This window comes from Herpailurus yagouaroundi, unplaced genomic scaffold (genome assembly GCF_014898765.1).
Source record: "Herpailurus yagouaroundi ecotype Mexico unplaced genomic scaffold, PumYag 162, whole genome shotgun sequence".
NCBI lineage: Eukaryota > Metazoa > Chordata > Mammalia > Carnivora > Felidae > Herpailurus > Herpailurus yagouaroundi.
The window spans coordinates 33,533,778-33,554,060 of NW_024412403.1; positions in this window are offsets into that span (position 1 = coordinate 33,533,778).

Genomic DNA, 20,283 nt, shown 5'->3' on the forward strand with positions numbered 1-20,283 from the left:
TATATATATATATATATATATATATATATATATATATATATGGTGTCAGAAAGACAAAGACATTGTATTATTATGGTGGGTAAAACAAGCATAGTCATTAGAATAAAGTAGTTCTGGGTGTCAAACAGCTACATGAGTTACTTGATCTCTCTGTGCTTCAGATTCTTCATTTGTGAAATATATCTCATAATGCTTGTGGGATTAAATAAAATCAACTGCCTAGATGTATATGTGTATCAAATCTCTAGTGTCTTACATGTTATTAAACATTTAGAGGGTCACCTGGGTGGCTCAGTTGGTTAAGTATCTGACTCTTAGTTTTGGCTCAGGTCATGACCTCATGGTTTGTGGGTTTGAGCCTCATGCTGATAGCATGGAACCTGCTTGGAATTCTCTCTCTCCCTCTCTCTCTGCCCTGCCCTCTCAAAAATAAATAAATGAAACTTAAAAAAAATGTTGTCACTGAATAAGAGTGTTTTCAGCTACTATTTCAAATCATTTGCTTAACATGAATATTTTCACAATTCTTTAGAGCTATGAGTTGATAAATTGGTGAGTCTGAAGTACTATTGGAATGGTATTCCAGGGTAGGCTATGGCTTTCGAAAACTAATTGTACTCTGATTTCTGGAATAACTAGGTATAGGATCTTAAGCACCATCATCAATTTAGTATAAGAGCAACATTTCATGATGCAATCATTAGAATTTTGCAATTTGTTTATAGTTGACACTTGGAAGATCTTTCTCTCTAGCAGTTTTCCCACTGGATTAGAATGATCAGGATGATCTTTATAAACCAGGTGCCATGTACTTTATTATCATTGCCCTGGGGATACTATATTTTATTTTATTTTATTTTATTTTATTTTATTTTATTTTATTTTATTTTATTTTATTTTACTTTTCGATTTTCGCCAGTTTTATTCAACATTGGATTGAAGTACCTAGTCTGAGAAATCAGGCAAGAAAAAAAAATGGTATAATGATTGGAAAGAAACAAAATACATTATTTGTAGATAAATTATATGCATAGAAGATAAAAATGAATAGGTTAACTTTTAGAAGTCAGAAGTAGCAAGGTTTCTATCTATAACATTTTTATTATTTAAAAAAAATTTTTTTTTCAACGTTTTTATTTATTTTTGGCATAGAGAGAGACAGAGCATGAACAGGGGAGGGGCAGAGAGAGAGGGAGACACAGAATCAGAAACAGGCTCCAGGCTCTGAGCCATCAGCCCAGAGCCTGACGCGGGGCTCGAACTCACGGACCGCGAGATCGTGACCTGGCTGAAGTCGGATGCTTAACCGACTGCGCCACCCAGGCGCCCCATAACATTTTTAAAATAAAGTTTATGAAATAGATGTAAAACAAAACTTTAAAAATACCAATTACAGTGGCATGAAAAATACATGTCTAGAAATATGTGTATTTCCAGTACTATGTTGAATAGAAGTGGCAAGAATGAAATTCTTGTATTTTTCTTGATTTTAGAGGAAAAGCTTCCTTCACCATTAATTATGATGTTAGTTGTGAGCATGTCATATACTGCCTTCATTATGTGCAGGTACATTCTTTCTGCGACTAATATGTTGAGAGTTTTTATCATGAAAAGATAAAATTTCTGAATTTCTGTCAAATAATTTTTCTGCATGAGTCAAGGTTATTTTTATCCTTCATTCTGCTAATGCAGTGAATCACATACATTAATTTATATATGTAGGAATAGCCTGGAATACTAGGTATAAATTCCAGTTGGTCATGGTGTATGACTCTTTTAATGTGACATTGAATTCTCTTTTCTTGTATTTTCTTAAGGATTTTGCCTTTATATTCATCAAGAATATTAGGCATATGGCTTTAGTGTCAGAGTAATTCTGGCTTTGTAAAATGAGTGTGGGGGTGTTCACTTCTTCAGTTTTTTGGAAGATTTTAAGTAGAATTGCTGTTAATTTTTTAAATGTTTCATAGAATTCATCAGTGAAACCATCTTATCCTGGGCTTTTCTTTGTTGAGATGCTTTTGATTACTGATTCAGTCCCCTACTCACTACTGGTCCTGCTAAGGTCCTCTATGAATGATTCAGTCTTTGTGAATGTTTATTGTATGTTTCTACAAATTTATTTCTTCTCAGTTACCCAATTTGATGTCATAATTATTCTTTTTTTAATTTAAATTGAAGTTAGTTAGCATAGAGTGTACACAGAGTACAGTATTGGTTTCAGGAGTAGAATTTGGTGATTCATCACTTATAATACCAGTGTTCACCCCAACAAATGCCCTCCTTAACACACACACACACACACACACACACACACACACACACACACATATATATATATATGGAAATAAAAGCAAAAATAAATGAACTTTGGGACCTCATCAAGATAAAAACACAGAAAAGTTAATAATCAACAAAACTAAAAGGCAACCAATGTAGTAGGAGGAAATATTTGCAGATGACATATATGATAAAAGGTTAGTATCCCAAATCTATAAAGAACTTATCAAACCAAACACCCAGAAAACAAATAATCCAGGGATGAAATGGGCAGAAGGCATGAAAAGATATTTTTCCAAAGAAGATATAAAGATGGCTAACAGACACATGAAAAGATGTTCACCATCACTCATCATCAAGGAAATACAAATCAAAACCATAATGAAATACCACCTCACACCTGTCAGAATGGCCAAAATTAACAACACAGGAAACATGGTTGTTGAGGAGGATGCAGAGAAAAGGGAACTCTTTTACACTGTTGGTGGGAATGAAAACTGGTACAACCATTCTGGAAAACAGTATAGAGGGTCCTCAAGAAGTTAAAAATAGAACGACTCCACGAATCAGCTATTGCACTGAAATGAGTCAGTGAAAAGACAAATACCACATGATTTTACTCATATGTGGAATTTAAGAAGCAATACAGATGAACATAGGGAAAGGGGAAAAAAAGATGGATACAAACCATAAAACACTCTTAACTATTGGGGTACCTGGTCAGTTAAATGTCAGACTCTTGATTTTAGCTCAGGTCATGATCTCACAGTTCATGAGATCAAGCCCCACATCAGGCTCTATGCTGGAAGTGTGGAGCCTGCTTGGGATTCTCTCTCTCTCTCTCTCTCTCTGCCCCTTTCCTGCTGTCTCTCTCAAAATAAATATATAAACCAAAAAAAAAAAAATTAAAAGACTCTTAACTATAGAGAACAAACAGGGATGCTGAAGGGGCAGTGGATGGGGGATGGGCTACATGGGTGATGAATATTAAGGAGGGCAGTTGTGATGAGCGCTGGGTGTTATAACACACAGTTTTAGTGATGAATCACTAAATTCTACTCTTGAAATCAATATTACACTATACTTTAACTAATTCGAAATTAAATAAAAACTAAGAGAAAGGAATAAGCCATAATTGGTCATAATTAAAAAGAAAATTAACAAAGAAAATTAAAAAGATTTCTTCCAAATCCAGATATGACACTAGTGATAGTTTAGATGGGTGATCAACAGAGAAGATAGGTAGGTAGGTAGGTAGGTAGATAGATAGATGACTAACTAGATATATTGATAAGAAAATGCACCAGGGAACATCCCCAGCAGCTTAGATTCTGAGAAACTGTTTGTAGGACAGGCCTTCTCCAACCTATTGGAGATTACCAGTTCACCTATGTATGTAGCGCATAGCAGGGCGGACACCTGGAAGGTTGCTCCCATGGGTCTCTCAGTTCTAGGAGGATTACAAACACCAAGCTAATACATATTGGCTTTGGGGTTTACAGTTATGGGAAGAATAAGTCATGGTAATAAAAGGTACAACATGGAGAATATAGTCAATGGGATTATAACAGTGTTGTATGGTGACAGATGGTAGCTACACTTGTGAGCATAACATAACATAAAGAGATGTTGGGTCACTATGTTACGCACATGAAATTAATGTAACATTGTGTATCAACTATACTTAATTTTTTAAGTTAGGGGGAAAATTATACCTCAATAATGTAAGGATATAATCAATTATAGCAAATCTACCATGCATAGGAAAGTTTTTGTCATCACATGGAATGAACTGAATATGCTGTTTCATCATGTAAAACAGGTGAAGCCACAGTAACATTTCATCTGTCGTAAGTTAATGATTCATATATTTCAACATTACAAAACATAGTTACTTTATTTTTTAAAAAGGAGCCAATTAAGTACTTAATTTTATATGCATAAATGTGGGGGTGGGTGGTATATGGCATGGTTAGCTTTGTAGTTGGAAATAAAACCACTCCAGCTGAATTGTGAAAGGAAGAATCAACTGAAAAAGAGAAAGAGACCAGCTAGTGGACTACTGCTAAAGGCAAGATTATAGAAGATTAAAAAGAATTTATGAAAAAGATACAGTAGAAGTAGAAACATTGGGAAGACTTTAATGAAGTAAAACCTGCTCCTAAAGTAAAACCTACCAATGTTGTTGATAAACTATGTTGGGGAGAGGTAGACACAAAAGGACAATATCAAAGATGTTTTTTGCAGGTTTTTGGTTCATGTACTTGGTTTTCTGGCCATGTCATTTCCTCTATATAGAAAATGCTGGAAGAGTTTTAAGGGTTAAGAGTATAAGTTCTGTTTTGGAAATAAATACATTTCTGATTCCTATGCAATATTCATTTGGTAGTTTGGGTATACAGTTGGATATTTATGGTTTGAAACTCAGAGAAAGGAATAGGCTGTGAATATGGGTATAGAGTAATAATCATGGAATCCATGAATGTGGTTGATATTACCTAGACAAAGAATACACCAACAAGGAAACATGCTCCAGATCAAATGTTAAAGAACTTCAAGTTATATTTACTAGTTTGAGAAAGATCAACGAACAGAGTACACTGATATCAATGGCCAGTGATGGAGGGAAAATATCAGGAAAGTGTGGTGTCATGGGAAAGAAGATAGAGTGTTTCCAGAAGAAGGCCAATGTCAAAAGTATTAACTGCTACAGAAAGTTCAAATAAATGAGAACTAGTAAATGTCTATTGGCTTTAGGAACACAGAAACCATTTTTGACCTCAGCAAGAGACATAAGATAGTAAGAGCAAGAGACTGATTAGAGTAGGTTGAGAAGTTCCTGGGAAGTAAGGACAAGGAGTCTGTGATGTAAGACAGCTTGTTAAAGAAGTTTGGTGGTGAAGAGAATCAGAGAGCTAGAGCATTAGTTATAAGGGGAGTTGAAGTCAAACGACCATTTTCTCCTATAACAAAGTGGCCGTTGGAGGCAACTTGGTTTGAGGGGTAAATCAGCCATCCTTTGGAGTTATTTTATGACAGCACAGAAAATAAGGTATTTATTCTGCTTTTCATGAAGTCTAAGTGAAATAATATTATATGTAAACAGAGGAATAGATGTAGGCAAGATGTTAGAAGATGTCCTTAAAGGGGCACCTAGCTGGCTCAGTCAGTAGAGCGTGCAACTCTTGATCTGGGGTTGTAACTTTGAGCCCCACACTGGGTGTTGTGATTACTTAAAAATAAAAATCTTAAAAAAAAAAAAAAGATGTCCTAGAATATAAACAATAATTTTTGGAGGTGTTTAGACTGTTTCCACATAATTTCTAAAGAAAGCTCTTTCTTCTCTTGGTTTTGCTTAGATGTGGTTTCACACAGAGGAAAGGAAAAAGAATAGAAAATTAGTTTAATAGCTTTCCTTCCATTCTCTAATTCTAAATATCAAAATGCCAATATATTAGTTTTTCATAGAGAAAAAGGGGACTTTCTTTTCTAAAATGACTATATTTAAGCCTGAATTTATACAGATTTTGGGTAAATTCTGCTTCAGACCATAAAGGACAATTCAGTGATAATAACATGTTGAAGGTTTTAAACATTCTCACCAGGATGTCATGCAACAGTGTTTCTAGACAGAATGTTTTACAGGAAATGATTAATATGCCCGCATTCTAAAAGAGATCTATAGTGACATGCACATATTTGAAATGGAGAAGTATGCTTTCTAAATGTGAGATTTCTCAGTATCTCACATACAAAAACACTGAGATAAATTGTGTCCTGTGTTATTTCAGAGTGAGATCTCACCTAAAGCATTTTAAAAATATATTCACGGAATATAATACAGAAAACATTATAGTAATCTTCATACAGAACTAATCATATAATCCTAGGCAACATAATTTAAATCTCCAGTAGTGGCCAACTTGTCTGTGTGAACAACCATATAACAAAAGTACAAAACTCATACCAGATATTTTTTTTTCACATAAAACTAAAAGCTTAGGAGAAAACCACAAAGAGCAATTAAAAATTTTCTAGCTTAAATATCATAATTACAGAATAATATATATGACAAGCGTGGTGACAATAATCTTGTTAAAATGATAAATAATATTTTCTTCAAGAATTATTAAGGTGGCATCTTCTAGGGTATGAAAAAATTTTCCCATAAAAAGGAAGACTTAAAATGAAGTCACTAATTTCCACTTGTTATATGGCATGTTGAAGGTCAACCTATAAGGAAGTTATTGAACTTCCTGGGACTACTCATTTAACTCATGACACTTTTGCCACTTTAGGATTAGTTCTCTGTTCTTAAATCTAAATAAGTATGCTTGTATTTTGTATTAAATGCATGCTGTATTGATAGGTAATAAATATTTTCCTGGGTTATTGTAAAGCTAATTTACATAATTGGTCATGTAATTTTAACTATCACCTTTTTAAAAAAGGAAGTGAAGCTTTATGAAAAGCAAATAGCCAGCAGACAAGTGATTCTGATGTTGGGTAAGTACAGACCTGATATACAAATGAGTTACCCTCAGGCACCGTTAAATTATGCAAGAGTCCTTTTTTCTTAGGAAATTCAAGGATTTAATGACCTTGGCAACATAGTCACTGTAGTATACGCCTATTGTAATATGTTATAAAATAATTTGGCATCAGAAAATATTTTGATTTCTGGAGAAATATCTTCTTAAGAATTAACCATATCACATTTCTTTATATACTTTCTGAAATGTCTACTTATCTGACAAGGTTGAGATATGTCCAAGGAAAATAAATAAATTGGTTAAAAATCAATAGATCTTTTCTGAACTTAAAATACTTTGCACTGATATATCAAAAAATGAGTTAAGATTTTTGTTACCTTTTTTCTTTATCATCTGAGTAATTACTGTATTCCAGTTTTTGAATTTCTGAGTAAATGCCATTAAGACAGTTTTCTGATTCTCTTTTCTTGTGATACATATTGAATTCAAACTACTACATTGAGTGTTGAATAGGTATGCATTTCTAAGCATTTGAAGGACTTTTGTTATGATTTCTTTTTATTCCAGTAAACAAAAAAGTCTGTGAAAAAAATGTTTCTACAAAAGATACCAAGACTAGCAAATGGTAATCAGTATTGCTACATTGCTATAATGAATACGTATTCTTTCTAAAAGTGTTTTCATAGTAATACATTACAAAATTTCTTCCACTTTTAATATTTCAGAATTTTCTCTGCCCTAATATTTAGTTTATATATTTGAATCTGTTAGTCTATCTGGGAGATCACGTTCTCAAGGAACTCTCTTCTTCCTTTGTCAATCCCAATGTAATTTCTTTTGATAAATGTAAGAAACTGCTTCATTAATATGCCTGTATTTTGTTCCAAATCAATTGAATTAGTTTACCATGATTTCAATAGTGTTAAAAATTTGAAGGTCATGTGTAATGAGGTTAAGTGCCACGTGTCAGAACATAACTGTTCATCTATCTCTTGATGCATTTCTATTTGTGATATTAAGATTTATAAGAAGAATATAAATTTGATTTTTATCTGGGTTTCTGGCACAGAAATCCTAAAACTCTTGGAATTTCCTAAATGATGGTGAAGTTGTCTTTTGTTATGGTAATAAAGTGGCTTTTGGAGAATACCTGAGGACTGAGGCTGATTGTCTGGAGAACCAGTTATATCATTAGAGGGTTGGAATTTTCAGCCTCCCCTCCAGCTCTGGGGAGAAGACAGGGGTTGGAGGTTGAATCAGTCACCAATGGCCAATGATTTATTTCATCATACCTAAGTAATGAAACCTGTATAAAAACCAAAAAGGATGGGGTTTAGAGAGCTTCTGGGTTGGTGAACACATGGAGATTTGGGAAGAGGGGTATACTCAGAGATCTTGGAATCAGCCTTTTCCCCATACCTTGCCTGGTGCATTGCCTCCCTCTGGTTGTTCCTGAGCTATATCCTTTTATAATAAACTGGTAATCTAGTAAGTGAAATGTTTCTCTGAGTTCTGTGAGCTGCTCTAGAAAATTAATCAAATCCAAGGAGAGGGTTGTTGGAACCTCCAATCTATAGCTAGTTGGTCAGAAGCATAAGAGTCTGGACTTGCCATTAGTGTCCGAAGTGGTGGGAAGAGGATGGCAATCTTGTGGGACTGAACCTCTTAACCTGTGGGATCTGATGCTATTTCTGGGTACATAGTGTCAGAATTGAGTAGAATTGTAGGGCATACAGCTGGTATCTGAAAAATTGCTTGGTGGTGTGGCAACCCACCCTTGCCAAAGCTTGACACACACATCAGAAATGTGATCAGGACCTTTCACAATGAATCTTAGTCCCCCTGTCAGATTCCAAGACTATTCAGAACAATAAGCCATCTGTATTCTGAATGGAATATCAAAGATGATAAATATGAACATTGAATGTTAGGGAATAAATGTAAAAAGTATTGTTTAATATCAGGGCAGTCCAAATATTAATTAAAAGTTTGGAAAATCACTTTTATTTCAAAGTAAGTAAAATTATAAGAATTTAAATTACTTTTTACTTATTTTTCACTTCATTACCCAATTGTGTAAAGAATTGTTGCAACAATAGATTAAAAAGTTTTCAACAAGGGTCTATTTCTATTAACCTGAAGCTTCATCTGTATGATGAGGATATCTGATTAAAGTTTAAAATTCCCAGACTTCTCTGAAACTTCTGAGGCTACAGTAGTGGCTCATCCTTTCTCAGCAAAAACTTATCCACCCTCCCATCTGGAACATGCTTAGAGGTCTTTTCCTTATCACAAGGAAATAGGTACTCCAGTCTTTAGCTGCTCCTACAACTTTCCTTGCTGGATGTCAGGCTGAATATAATCAGATTAAGGTACATGTAATCCATCTAGAGATGTGCTGGACCTCATTAGGGAGGAAAGGGACCACAATCTCAAAGGAGTAAAATCTAGCTAATATGTACTTGCAGGGATTTGGAACCATCCATGCAACTGGATTGATGCTGAGGATGCTCTACTAAGGAAGCCAGAAAATAAGACACATCTAGGGATAGTTTACTGACTTAGGAAAACTCTTTAGGGATATAGGGATTGTACTCCTTGGCCTAGACCCAACATAAATATAAATTCAAAATTAGGATGATCCCCAGAAGTGTTGAAAAAGGGATTGCTTATACAGAACGAGGTGGAAATGCCTGAATGAGAAAGAATATGAGGTTAAAAGTCCATGGATATGGGAAAACTGGGAAAGATATGTTATGAGAGACATGAAATCCTGTCGGAGAATTACATTCTGTGGGAAGTACAGAGTATACCAGTAATGGTTCTCCTCTGAATAGAACTGCACTCTTTGATAATGGATATTTTCAGGCCTCAGAACAAGTGGAGGCCAGGTAGCAGCACTTAGTCATCAAAGCCAGGATTTAAGATAATTATTATAATGCCCAAGAAAATTCAGATTTGTAGCCAAGGGGATCTAAATAAGAAAGAGCTATAGAGATGGTTAATAAAGCATGACATTCCTGGGAACAGAACAGATGAGAAATAAAGACTGGAACTGCTTAACATTGTTATTGAAAGAGAGCAATAAACTGAGGGCAGTGGTACTAATAGAAAGTTCAAAATCCCTTGCCTAGTTTCTGGAACTGATCCAATTTTCAGACAACAAACCTATTTAAAAAAGATCAAAGAAGTGGCTATTTCCCAATGGAGAAAGATTGGGTACTATCATGGTCAGTCTGCACCATAAAGGAATTCCTTAGTCCTTCCCCAGGAGACATCTGTGGTCATTTACTTAAGTCATTTTACAATGAGAAAGGAGAATTTCCATCTATTTTACTATTGGACACCATCTCTGGGTAGACATTGATACTAGGAAATTGAAGCCTCATCATGTTTCCTCAATTAGAGGGTATATGAAGTCCAGGAATAAGTACACTCCTGGCTGAATTCTGGCTTTCAGTATGTTTGTAGATTTGCCTGGTGATCATTTAACTGGCCCCTGAATATATAATAGGGATGGACATACTTGGCCTTTGGAATAAATCTCACATTCCATCATGGGGAAAAGCAAGTGGAAATCTCTAAAACTAATACCTGGCAAAGAGAATAAATAAAAGCATTATACTTTGCAAAGGGTGAATGGCAGAAATTAATGGCAATCTCAAAATCTAAAGGATGCAGGGATGATGGTTTGATCGTTTCTTCCTCTAATTCCCCATTCTGGCTTTACAGAAACTGAGTAGATCCTAGAGGATGCCTGTGGGTTACATACAGCAAGTTCAAATTTCTAATAGTCTTGATCACAGCTGCTGTGTTAGATTTGATACCTTAGAGCAGGTCAATATGGCCTTAGGTGTATAGTGTGTGACCACTGAATAAGTAAATGTGTCCTTTTATATTCTAGTCAGGAAAGAAAATCTTAAACAATTTATTTACATTCACAAAATATACATTTTTATTATCCTCCAGAGCTATGTTAACCCTTTAATCCCTTGCCATAATATAATCCAAATAGATGTGGACCATGTGTATACTCTAAAGAACATCATACAGACCCATTACATTGATGGCATCATGCTGATAAAAGGAGCAAGGATGGGCTCCAAAAATGTTGGAGGCCTGGTAAGATATGTGGTTCAAAAGGTGAAAAATAGGCTTTGCTGTTTAAGTAAAATGTTAGGTGTCCAGTGACCTGGGGCATGACAGAACAGTTTTTCTAAAGTAAAAGACAAATTGATGTGACTAGTATTCCTCACAAAAAAAAATGGAAATACAAAGGCTAGTAGACCACTTGGTTCTGGAGATAATACATTCCATACCTTGGAATACTGTTCTTGTCTTTATACTGAGTGATGAGGAAAGCTAAGCTTTGAGCTGAGCCTAAAGCATGAAAGAGGAGGTCCAGGAAGCATAGCAAACAAGCATACAATTTTGGCCATAATAACCTGCAGAACTTACAATGTCTGGGTGTCAGTGGAGGGAAAAGATTCTGTGTGCAATTGAGAATAGATGCAATTAGAAGTATGCAACCTGGACTCTTGAGGTTCTGGAGGAAAGCAAGTCTATCTACAGTAGAGAAATATACACCTTTGAAAGACAGCTTTTGGGGTTTGACTGAACTCTACTAGAGAAAAAGTCTTGACCATAAGAAAAAAACTGAGCATGCATCTGGAACTGTCATCCTAGACTGGGTTTTTCTGGACTCAGGAATCATAAAGTGGCCATATTGGTCATCTATCATACCTTGGAAATGAGATATCTGCAATCAAATACAAGGTCCTGGTCAGAAGTCACAAGCAAACTTCACATGCGGTTGTCCTTAATTCCCACGTAATCATCGTGGTTGTAGCAGCATTTCTCCCTCAGCTCACAAACGTTGATTTATGGAAGCTTTTGTGTGATTAACATAGAATGAAGAAAAAGGCATAGCTTGTTTCATGGATGGGTAGACTTGGTATGAGGAAGCAATCCAGAAATGGATGGCAGTTGCAATGCCACCCTACTCAGAAGTGGTCTTAAAGGATGGCATGAAGGGGACCCTGAGTGAGTGTCTGACTCTTGATTTCAGTTCAGGTTATGATCCCAGAATTGTGGGATTGAGCCCCATAGTGGGCTTTGCACTGAATGTGGACCCTGCTTAAGATTCTGTATCTCTGTCCCTCTCCCTGTTCATGCTCGCTCTCTCTCTCTCTCTCTCTCTCTCTCTCTCTCTCAAATGAAACACAAAAAAGACAACATGAGGAAAAATTGTCCTAATGGGCAGAGATTTAGGTGGCCCACCTGATCCTCTACTCTGTGTGAAGGAGAAGTTGCCTCAGTTTAGAATATATATACACTGGTCTGGCACGAAAGATATTGGAAGATAAGGACAAATTGATCTGTGATAGAGACATATGCCTAGACATATCAGAGTGGATATGAAGTGATGATCTTTCTGTTGCATGTTCATGCCCACCAGCAAACATCCACCATACAAGAAGCCCTACAAATCCAAGTAGACAAAATGACTTATCGATTTGTATCAGGCAGCATTTGCTAGAACTCATCCCAATACACTGAGCACATAAATTCAATGGCCATGGTGGAAAAGATGGAAGCAGTGCAAGAGTTCAACAGCATAGATACCCACTTACCAGGGCCCATCTAGCCCCTGCTGCTACTGCTTCCAACCTTTAAATGACATGAAAGCTCTGACAGTATTTCTCAGAGAAACAAACCTACTATTTTGTGACATGTTGACTACATTTGCTCTTTCTGTACCGGAAGGACCATTAGTTTGTTCTCCAGGAGTAAACACTATTTTTAAGCTAGAGTTTGTCTTTCCTGTCCACAGGACTTCCCAGTTGCTCTATCCAGGAGTTTAGAGAAGCCCTGATCGACAGGCACGGAACTCCACATAACACCGTTTCCAATCAGGAAAACAATCAGAAGGTGAAAGAGTTGTGGGAATGGAACCATCACCATGAGACCCACTGTTTGTATTACACTCTTCACCATCCAAACATTACGAGTAAAAAAAATGGCCCGATGAAAGGGAAGCTGAAATGATAACCTAGAGGTGATACCCTGCAAGGTGAGGTATCGCTTTCCAGGATGCAGTGTAATTATTAAATCAGAGACCACTATATGACACCATGTCCCCAAAAGGGAGAAGAGATTCAACAACCAAGATGTAGAAGCAGAAGTGGCCCCACCCTCCAGTATGCCCATTATCTGCTAGGAACTTTGTTTTTCCCATCCCTTCAAATTTGGGTGCTACCAAGTTAGAGGTCCTGGTTCTGGTCCCCAACAGGGATGCCCTCTTGCTTGGAGTATAGCAAGAGTCTCAAAATGCTGTAAGTTGGAGATGCCACCTGGACACTTTAGGAATCAGTAGGCCAGAAAATGAGTCATCATCTTTTCAGGGATAATTGAACCTGATTATTAGGAGGAGATAGGGTTGTTGTTCTACAATGGGGGGCAGGGTGGAATATGTGTAGAGGTTGGCTAACTCAATTGGGTGACTCACTTGGGTGACTCATGATACTCCCTTGCCTACTCATAACTGTAAACAAGCAAGTGCAGCATTTCCAGTCTGAGCACTTCAGACATTTCAGGAATGAGTGGTTTACCTTGTGATAGACCACTGTGACCAGCAAAATGGATAGCTAAGGGTGGGAAGAATTTAGAATGAACAGTAGGAGAGGGAGAAACAAGTACCAGTTGTGGCTCCCAGACCACTGGAACAATTGGGTCTATGGTTCTCTCTTTTTCCCCAATTCTAATTTCCCCCTTTGGAAGAGCTTCTCACAGAAACTCTGGAGGAGCTTCTTCCCAATCCTACATGGAAAAGTTGACCGGGGTAGTATAATAGGTAGACTGTGGCAGACATAGGATGTAATGCTCAGATCCCCCTTCTAGAAAGGACTCACTGTTCAGCAGTGAAAAGTGTGTTCAGCTGAAAGCCTCCAGCTGTTAGCCCCTTCAAGACCTACCCTTGTTGCCGTTGTTGTTCTTAATGTTTTCCCACCATGGTTTTTGAGCTGAGGTTATGTTCTTCTGGGGATGACCCCAGCCAAAGATTGAACAACATAGTGTTAGGTGAGAGCATGCTTTTCTTGGGGGAAATCCTGAACAGTGACTGAGCAAGATGCTAGGATAAGGGCCTGACCATTTCTACCCAATGAAGGATGCCTCTAAGGATGTCAGTTTTCTCCAAAACTGGGTGGCAGAGACTTTATTCTGGTCTGTTGTCTTCCCTTGCCCAATTCTGCTTCCTTCCTTCCCTTTTCCTTCACAAGTGTTACTTCATAAAACCTTTACACTCCCAACTTACTCCCAGTGCTTGCTTCCTTTAGAACTACACCTGTGACAAAACACCTTAACAATGTAGTAAATATAGTATTCACAATTTTAAAATAAACAAAAAAAAATCAGTTTTATTCAAAGACTAATGATTTAAATATTGATTATATCTAAAAAAATGCACCATCTAGACTGGTGTTTGACTAAACTACTGAGTACCATGGACTAGATAAGCTGACACATCAGTGGTATTTTGTCTGGATGACCCAACGTAGATGCATTTTTTGCTTCTGAGAGAAAGGAGAAATCTTAGAGTTTTACTATGCTTCTCATACCATTAGGTATAAGTTTTCCTAATTAGCCAGGAAGCCAGAAAACCAGGTTTTGTGAGCAAATTAGTTTCAACTGAAGTGATTGGGATGGAGAAGATGCTAGAGAGCTGGGCTTTCAAGGAAAATCCTTAGCCTCCAGTCTCCATTTATGAGGCCAGTAGTCACGTAACCTCTGGAGGTTAAGGAAACTGTTAATACATGTTCCTTTTTAATGTTTTTTTGAATAACAGTATGGTTCAGAATATCTAATTGAAGTGATTTGAGGTCTCAGTGCAGAGGCAGACACAGGAACTATAGAGAATCTTATGCTGACAGGAGATGAGAAACGAGATCATTATTTATTCTTTTTCCTTATCTTCTTTCATTGAAACACATACATTTCAAATTTACTGTTAAAATATTGATGTGTTAGATAAATATACAAATAGACTACATTTTAAAATATTTAGTATATAGCCTCTGATTCAAGAAGAAAGAAATTTGGTCTTTAGCAAAAGGGGTGGCCCAAAATAAAAGTTGGTAATTTTACTCGCAGGTTTACTGCCGGGCCTAATTTTATGTTAAAACCAAAGGTAAAGGAAAATTGTTGCCCAGAGTAAAATTAAGATCATGTTTTAAAATGCAGTTAGTATTTCAAAATCAATGATTTGAAAGGCAGTTTTCTCATACCACACTGAAATGGGACGTAGTGTAATAGAAACGGAGAATATATGAGGACCTCTACTTGTTCTGGGGCCAGAATCTTTGAGGAGGAGATGAATCCTCATAAAGTGCTATTGCCCTTTAAATCCTCTATAGCAAGGTAGACTACACAGAAAATAACTCTACTTCGTCTTTTCAGAACATCAGATCTCTCCATCTCAAATGAATGTTCCATTTAATACGATCATGTTTTTAAACTAAAAGTTCCTTGCAACTGTCCTTCAATTCCCTATCCATCCCCATTTAAAACAAATAAAACAAAACTGTTCACTGTTAGGGGACGTTAGCTCTTGGTTTTCAGGTCGGATCTTTAATGCAATATAATCTGCAGAGTAAATTATGCAGATAAAAACCAAGTGAGCTAAAATTTGAATATGAAGGAAAATAATCAGCACTCCAAAGATGTATGTATAGAATCATTAGGACACCTCAGGGAGCTCTGTCAGTTTGACTAAGTTGTTCTAGAACTGCATTTGCATCACAGTTAGAATTACCCAAGTGATATTTGACATAGTTCTATGTGTGAGAGAATAATAAAGAACTATCCTTACTGTATAGATGAAAAACAATCAAGGAGATGGTAATTTTTTTCTGTTGGAAGTTTTATGTAAATTGTGTGTCATAATTTATTATTTGTTATATGAAGGTTTTAAACTCAGAGACTTGGTAATTTAATGGATATTTATTTTGTTGATCTCATTGTTTGAGAAAGTCTTATTTCTGGTAATTTTGCTTGTGCATTTGCAATAGGTTATTTAAAGGATCAGTGACATTAATTTTTATTTCTGTAATTGAAGCTTTCCACATATTGCTTTTCCTCATAACAGGTTTGTTCGTATGGGTCAATTTATCACACCATATTTGTTACTACCTACTTCACGTTCTATTTGGAGAAGATAATGGGCCTGGGCAGGCATTCTATTTCATTTGTAGGTATTGATACTCAAACCCTACAGAATTCCTAATGGTTTTAAGAGTATACCAACAGGTTTCACTTGGGCCTTCATTGTACAGAATGCAAACCATGGAGAAAAACAAGGGTTGTCAAAAGATCAATCATAGTGTACAAAGTCCAGAAACATACCCAGCACATAGAAATTAAATCATATTTGACAAGGTGACCCTGCAGTTTAGTGGAAAAGGGTGGTGAATCGAATAAAGAGTGCAGGATTAATTGGATTCTCGTAGAAAAAAATGATGTACATTGACCCCAACTTCATAGCATATGAGAACAACTTGACTCCAGACACTTTGTAGATCTAAATGTAAATGATACCCTTTTCGAGAAAAGATAGTTGTTAACTTGCATATTTATTAGCATCTAACAGAACCCAGCTTCCCCTCATGATCCTCTCACCCATTTTTTATCTTTATAGTTTCATGCTCCTGCTTCCTCAGCTGATGGAACATTTGACACATAGACACCATCAGAGGACTGATATGCTCCAGTAAATCAAAAAACCCACCTGCATTTTTGCCCCTATTCTTAGTTTTTCTTTTACTAAAATAGAAGCTCTACTTCTGACCTGTCAAAGAAATCAAACAAACAAATGAAAAAACAAAAACAAAAACAAACAAACCAGGTTTCTCCTCCATTTTACCCTCCTCCATTTTATTCTTTGCAAGAGATATCTTAGATGTCTTGAATATCTAAATTTTGAGTACCCTAGGGCTGGATCTTCTCTATGTGTTCTATTCCCTCTCCCTAAGTGACACAGAAGTCATATGGTTAATGACTTGTAAGCTACTTACTATCGCTACATGTCTACCACTGAAATGGTGCCTTTTCTCAAACCTGTTTTAGTCATGTACTTCAAGCATCAATGAATAGTGCTGTTAGCCACTTGGTTCCTCAAACTAAATCATGGGTTCTCTTCTCTACTATTCTTTTCATCAGATGTCCATCTTATCTCAAAAATGCATCTCCACCTCTCCAACTCTGGGTTCAACGTCAGCTCTCTAATTTGATTTATAAACATCTCTGACCTCTACTAATCTACTACTACCATTACTACAACTACTGCTGCATTATTACTACTACTGCTGCTGCTATTACTATTCTTGCTTCTACCACATAGATTCCTACATCTGCTTTCTAAATGGTTTCCATATTTCCACGTTTGCTTTCTGCCTATGTTCTACACGCACACACACACACACATACACGCCATGCCCATTTTTTATTTACATAAACAAATGCTATTTTACTGAATGTTTATTGATCTTTGAATCAAAACAAAAAATCCAAAAGCCAAAAGCCTTACTAAAATTTTAGGTCCTGCAGAGTCTAGTTCTCCTTTAAAGGCTTACTAGATTTTGGCTGTATTGGTCTGTTTTTAATACTTCAAATTCTGTAGCTATTACTAGATAAGATTTTGTACTTCCTGATTTCCCTGGAGGCTTTTTTCTTCCAGTCTTCATGACTGACTCCTTCACTTTTTTTGGCTATTTAATTGCTACTTCCTCAGTTCTTACCTAAACATCCTATACAAGCTAGATATTTTCCATTTACTCTGTAGGACAGATCATGTTTATTTCCCCTATGGTTCTTATAAAAAAATTAAAAATGTTACTATTCATTTATTTTTTTTTTGTTTTCTCCACTAGAATGTAAATCACATGAATGTGGGAAACTTGATTTTTTTTTCTCCACCAGTTAATCACTAGACTGTTACAGTGAAATGCTTGATGATTCAGTGATAGTTGATGTTCAGTAAATATTTTGAATAATTGATTATATCATTCCCAGATGATGTCAGACATTGATGGATTAACACCTTGTTACTCAAAGTGTGGTTTTAGACCTAGGAGCTTGTTAGTTTTGTAGAATCTGCATTTTAACAAGATCCCAGTTGGTTTGCATGCATATTAAAGTTTGAGAAGCACTGGTTTAACACTAAGAGATTTTTCTTTTAAAGAAGTACTACCTCAGAGAGGGAGGGAGGCAAACCATAAGAGACTCTTAAGTACAGAGAACAAACTGAGGGTTGATGGGGATGTGAGGGAGAGGGGAAAATGGGTGATGGGAATTGAGGAGGGCATTTGTTGGGATGAGCACTGGGTGTTCTATGTAAGCAATGAACCACGGGAATCTACCCCAAAAACCAAGAACACACTTTACACACTGTTGGTTAGCAAATTTGACAATAAATCATATTAAATAAATAAATAAACAAACAAACAACTACTACCTGAGAGCTCAAGATCTTCATGTCCAAGTAAGTTTAGTCCTAAAATGCTCTTGGAAATGAATAGTATTAAGGAGTGTTAATAGTATTAAGAAGAAATGTGGCAAATGGACCAAATGAATATAGAGTAGGTAGGAAAAATGGAATGTTTTAAGAACAATTTGTAGACATGAGTTGGTGAACTATATATAAACAGAATCAAGACTACTATATAGAGTACTATGTTTCCAATGGTAATTGCATAGAATTCAGCATATGACCAAGGATACAGGAAACACAATTTTAAATGAAACCAGTGACTAGGAAATGAAAGGTTACCTCAGACATAAAGAGAAGAGGCAATCACAAAGACACCAAAATAGAGTGTTCAATGTCACATGTGGGAAGTTTATAACATATTTCTGTGATTGCTAAGGAAAGGGAAGTTGGCTATTGCTTTGTTCTAGATGTGATTCAATTTGTGCCTCTATCACAGTTTTTATATAATGTACTAAGAGAAAGGATACTGTGAAATCAAGTGTTCCATTTCCTGCCATCTTTCTAAAACACAAAATAACAAAAGTTAAATTTCCTAAACCATAAAAAGTAAAATCAAACTGATGCCAAAAGTTTTTCTGGAGGTGGGCTCTTTTGTGTTCACATTTTAATAGGCTGTAAGAAGTGACAAGAGTTTAAGCAGCTAACATACCAACTTTTTCTACAAGAGCGGAAACAGTAACAGGAATTTCAAATGATACAGCTGAGAATTTTACAGATATAGGAAGTAACAAAAAAGATACCTACCTGTATATTTTTATGTATTTACTAAAAGCACATTATTTTATTTTTCAAAATATATTTAATTACTTTGAGAGAGAGAGAGAGAGAGAGAGCGAGCGAGCGAGCAAGCAGGAGAGGGACAAAGAGAGAGGGAGAGAGAATCCCAAGCAGGTTCTGCACTGACAGCACAGAGCCCAACGTGGGATTCAAACCACAATCATGGCCTGAGCCAAAGTCATGAGTCGGGCACTTAACCAATTGAACCACCCAGGTGCCCCCAAAACACATTTTAATAAAAATAAAGTACAACTTTGAATACAATAAAGCTACCTAATGAATATGCTACAGCTTCTTGACAGCTCCCACCTGTGAAGGTGAAGTTTCCTAACCAACAGGACAACTGTTGTAATAAAGAATTGCAATATGGACTTTGTTAGTGGTAGCATAGAATAAAGAAGGATTTTTTGTTGAAAGTTTTATATAGAATGCTGAATATAGATTTCACAGCTGAATAGAAAATAAATGACTTTTTTAAATATTCAAAATATCCAATATATTGAACTATAAAGTTGTTCAACCAAACATTTCCTGATTCTTCTGAAATCAAAATAAATTGAATAGAAAAAAGGAAAATATACTTTTGGATTATTTTTATAGAAATCCTCAGTATAAGATATATCTCTGGATAACCCTTAAGGTACTTAGCAACACCTCCAAATATTTTGTTATGTGGCTAACTCAAAGTAAGTGGGGAAAAATAATATAAAAGTAAACTTGAAATTCCCTTTTTCTTTGGGCATACATGTTATGATTAGTTAAGGTACAATTGCTTCAGGTGCAGTGAGCTTTTCAACATAACTTAAAAAAAATGTATAATTTCTTTTTTTTTTTTTTTTTTTTTTTTTGCACACACTCTTTTCTCAGCTTAGGAAGATGCTCTTATATCCATGGTTCCCCTAAAATGCTTAACCAAGTACAAAGGCAAACTAAAATACACCTCCTTTGGGATACATTTCCTAATGTTTATCTGATACATGTCAGAAATCTGTATGAGGATTCAAGGTCTCTGAGACCCAAGGCCACACCCAATTCATGTCTACACCCCCAGGTCTAGCAAAATGATCAACACCATTCCCACCCTCCCCTGATTCCCGAATGGATGAACAAGTACAAGGAATTCAAATCTTAAAGTAATACTTCATCATGATTGCTTATACAGCAACTATCAGCTGAATCTCAGAGCAG